Genomic DNA, 4,782 nt, shown 5'->3' with positions numbered 1-4,782 from the left:
TGGTTACGAGGCATGATGGGAGTGGATCCGGGTTAGGATCGGGAGCAGGAGAGGGCGGTTAAGGTGGGTCAGTACCGCTCGAGATTATTGGTCAGATGAGCACAGGCGAGTTGGACGCTAGGATTCGTGAGATCCTGCATGATGAGGTTACTGCGTTGTTCCGGGCCGAGTTGTCGGAATTGTTTGGGTCGATCAAGACCGCCATGGTTGAGTATTTTGATGAGCGTTGTGCGGCTCTCACAGAGACGGTTGCTGCGGCGGCTACAACAGCTGTAGCAGTGGTAGGGGGAGGAGTCGGTCAAGGTTTTCAATATCGGGACTTTGATAATACGAAGCCCTTACCTTCGATGGGGTTCAGGACCCGATTGTTGCTATGAAATGGTTGTCGGACGTGGAGGGGTGTTTCTTCACGTGTTCATGCCCTGCTGATCAGAGGGTGAGGTGTGCTCTGAACCTGTTGAGGCTCGGGGCGAAGGATTGGTGGAGATTGACCACGGGGTCATTTTCGGATGCGCAGAGGGTTGCGGTTCATGGGATCAGTTTCGGGAGATGTTTAGCACTCGTTATGTTTTGAGGGTTGAGAGAGAGAGAGAGAGGGAGGTTGGCTCAGGAGTTCCTGGAGCTGAAGCAGGATTCGAAGTCGGTGACGGAGTTCACCAGGATGTTCAGTGAGAGGGCGATGTTTTGCCCTGAGTTTGCTTCGGAGCAGACTCAGATGTCCCGATATCTGAGTATGCTCAAGAGGGATATCAGGCAGTTTGTGTCTACGCAGAGGTGCGAGACCTTGTTAGAGTTGTAAGAGGTCGTCAGGCGGCGTGAGTTGGAGATTGAGTTGCAGTTGAGAGAGCAGAGGCAGGCCCTGGCACAGTTGCAGCCGGCGCCGAAACGGTCCAAGACCATTGATTCTAGATTGGGAGATCAGAGCAGCCGCGCTTGTGGGAAGTGTGGGAAGGATCACACCGAAGTTTGTAGGTCCGGTGGTGCATGCCGCAAGTGCGAAAAAGAGGGGCATTATGCGAGGGATTGTCGGCAGACAGCCCCGATTCAGGATTTGAGGATTTGTTATCACTGCCATCAGGTTGGACACTTGAGGGTCAACTGTCCACAGCTTGCTGCAGGACCGGTGCAGGCTCCACCACCGGCCACTTTGAGGATTACGGGTGGGGGTCAGAGTGGAGCGGAGCCCCCAAGGTCTCAGGGTCGTGCTTTTCAGCTTACAGCAGAGGAGGTCAGAGCAGTGTCGGATGCAACTGTGGGTATGTTTCTTTCTTGATGTCTTGTTATCTCGTGATTATTATGGAGTATTGTATTTCTTCTAGTCTCGTTGTGTGATTTCTGGTATTGCAATCGTTGTTCCTTGAGGGTTATGGTATGGTTGAGGGCTTGGTGATGGGAATTTCGTTGGTTATCATTCATGATGATTATTAGTGGGGAATCCGTCTTTTGGTCTGAAATTCGAGTAACATCTTCAGTCTGAGGAGTGGTTTGCTGAATGTCGGGTTTCTTTCGATGTCCGAGATGATCTGTGTTGATATGTAGTTTTGTGAAGGTTGCTCGTCCTAGTGGGAATCAGTTCGCGTGTAAGGGATTGTGTTGTGTAGGGTTGTTAAGGGAGGTCGGTCATGGCGACCGGTGGTTGGTAGTCAATGCTCTAAGTGGGGGAGAATTGGAAATTCTCCGGAAGATCGATAAGCATGAGTAGTCGATTAGCTGTTGGGATTTAGCAGCGGTTCGGTCAACCAAGAGCGTAGGCTGGTATGAGCAAGTGACAGGCAGTCGGGACGGGATACAGACCAAGGGTTTCGGAGAAAGGGTGATTGATTGTGGAAGGCCTGGGATCAGGCCGGTTTTGAGTATGTAGGATGGAGTCAGAGTTCGGAGCCCCTAGAGGGCTAGAACAGTATGCATGGGAGAGTTTTTCCTGGAGGGATAATTCGGGATGTTGGATGCTAGTTGAGCGGACCGGATAGACTGAAGGCCAGTGGGCGTACCGGTTAGGCCGAAGGCTCGGAGGACGGACCAAACAGGCTGAAGGCCCTGGAGGGCGGTCCAGACCTGCTGAAGGTTCTGAGAGTGGTCCATAATGGCTGAAGGCCTGGTAAGGCGGTCCAGTCATGCTGAAGACTCTGCATGTGTTGATAGATTTGTATGAGGAGAATGAAGGAATATGTCGCCAGGATATGGTAATTGATATGGTCTGGCCCCAAGTATTGATCATGTTAGTGGAAGGCAGTGCATGGACCCGAGAGTCCTTGCGGGCAGAATCAGAATAGGTGAAGTTCGAGAATAGCAGTTGCTCTACATGGATAGTGTAGAGTGGTGTTTAGCTCAGCGGCACGCGCAGGTGCGTAAGAGTTGTTGAGTGGATTTCCTAGAAAGGAAAAGGCATGTAGCTTCGGGAGGAGCGTGGGTCCTCCGTTAGGGTAGGAAGTGGAGTAAATGAATGAACTTCGTGCCTCAGTCATTAGTAGGAGGTACTGGATAATACCGGATATAAGGAAGTACCTGTGGGTTGGCTGCTCGTTGAGGTAGCAGCAATTTTGAGTAATGCTCAGGCATATTTTCAGTCTCCTTGGGAAGGGAGGAGGTTAGTGGCTCCATATTGGAGATTTGGAACCGAGGAAAGTAAGACAGCTGGTTAACAAACTCGGGAGTAGTTTGGACCGATGCTGGGGAAATATAAAAGATTTCGGTCAAAGGTCAAGGACCTAGAGACCATGTTATAGAAGATGCAGTGGTCAGGTTGCAAGAACCTAAGTTGATTGAGTAATCGGAGTCTGCGGTGCAGAAGTCGTTCTGAAGGGTATGCTGCAGTAGGCTTCGAGGACGAAGCCTAAATTAAGTGGGGGAGAATTGTAACACCCCGTTCTTGAAATATCTATTTATGGGTTCCCGAGAGCAAGAGTAAGGGCGTTTTGCTTCTTGATGTGGATATAGAGTTTAGCGGGAACGGCTTATGATGGAGGAGATGTTGTAAATATTGGCAGCAATGGTCCCTAAGGGGGGGGGGGAGTTTAGCAAAGGGGTCCCATGCATGCCAAGCATGCATGCATGTGTTTGGCTGGGTACGCCCAGCGTAGTGGAGGACAGGAACGTGGAGGCCTCTCGGCGTATGCTCAGCGTACTGGATGTATGCCCAGCGTACGTCTATCATCCAGAAACCCTAAATTTAGGGCCAGCCACTATATAAGGAACATAATGGTTCTTACCCTAGCCTCCATAAGCACTCTCTTATCCTCAGAAACCCTAGATAGTCATCCCACCTCCATTGTTGGGTGTGTTTGACCTTGGAAAGCTTGTTTTGGCAAAAGAGAGTCTAGAAGAAGAAAGAGGAAGTTGTCACAGAAGGAGTTGAGTGGCTGGAGCTGGTAGATCTGGAAAGACATCATCTTTTGAGGCTCTTTTGAGGTAAAAAGTCTCTGGCTTGACAATCATATTGTGTAGATCTATGTTTTGTGAAGTTTTGACATCATTCTTGTCCCAAAACCTCATTTTGATGCATGATTCGAGTTGGTTGAGTTTAGTTGTCCTTTTAGACCTTATGAGAGGTCTTGAGTAAGAAAAATGAGGTCCCAAGGGCTTTGGTTGTCTCATATGTGATATAGATAGGTCTTAATGGATTAAGACCTTGGATTAAGAGCTTTATGGACGTCCCAAGAAATAAAGTTTGAGACTTTATGAATCCTAGGCATATTTGGTCTATGGATTTGAAGTTTGGGCTTAAGAGCTTAAGCCATTAAGATCTTATGAGAAGGTGTAGTTCAGCAGAATTACGCCCCACGTAAATGGGAGTACGCCCAGCGTAGTGGGTTTGTGTCTCGATTCCAATCCGCGAGCATCTTTGTATGCCCAGCGTACTCCCTCTGTTGGGTTTTCATTTTGGGCCTTAAGAGATTGGGCTGTTATTGGGCTATTAGAGCTTGGGCCATGACTGGACATTATGGATGGAGTATTGTGGACTCACTAATTATTATGGACCTTGGATCTAGGCCCATTTGGTGAGGTGGGCCCAATTTAGTAAATTGGCCCAATATTGGGATTTGCTTCAGACTTTTGGTCTTTGGGCCATTAGTGGGCTTGAGAGCTTATCTAATGTTGGGCCTTTCATATTTTGATTTTTGGGCCCTTAGTCGTGGACCAAATTAAGTTAAGGGTAAATTGGTCAATTTACGCTTGGAAGGATATTGTGCTTGGCCTAATGATTGTTTTGCTGCTTCGGATAGTTCGGGATTTTCGGTGAGGCGGTGATTCGGGAATCTGCTTCTTCAGTTCAAAATTTCGGCAGTTGCGAGGTGAGTTATCCTCACTATATCGACAGGGTCTACGGCACCAAGGCCGACCCTTTATCGGATTGTAATCCGGGTATCGTTGTTATGTTTTTTTGTTCTGCTCTGTTTGCATCCTGGTTAGGATGATATATATTAGAGACCTGGTTAAGGTCGGCATCCTGGTATATAGGATGATGCTATGCTAGTGACCGGTTAGGTCGGTATCCTGGTTAGGATGATGTTATGTTATGTAATCTGCTAGATCGGTTTGATTGGACGTGAATTGTTATATGATTGAATGTTTATGTGCACATGGTTGTTGGACTGGGGTTGGGTTGAGGCGGGTTCTGGTTTGTGCTGTAGGCCAACATACCCAGGGCGGACCAGTTATCCTGAAGGCCCAGCGAGCGGTCCGGATAGGCTGTAGGCCCCAAGAGGGCGGACCAGACGTACCGAGGCTCGGAGAGTGGACGAGGCCGACTGAAGGCCCAGTGCGGGCGGACCAGTCATACTG

The sequence above is a fragment of the Lactuca sativa genome, chromosome 7 (assembly GCF_002870075.4).
Source record: "Lactuca sativa cultivar Salinas chromosome 7, Lsat_Salinas_v11, whole genome shotgun sequence".
NCBI classification, from domain to species: Eukaryota; Viridiplantae; Streptophyta; class Magnoliopsida; order Asterales; family Asteraceae; genus Lactuca; species Lactuca sativa.
The sequence above is the reverse complement of the archived record's forward strand: the minus strand, read 5'-3'. Positions refer to the sequence as shown.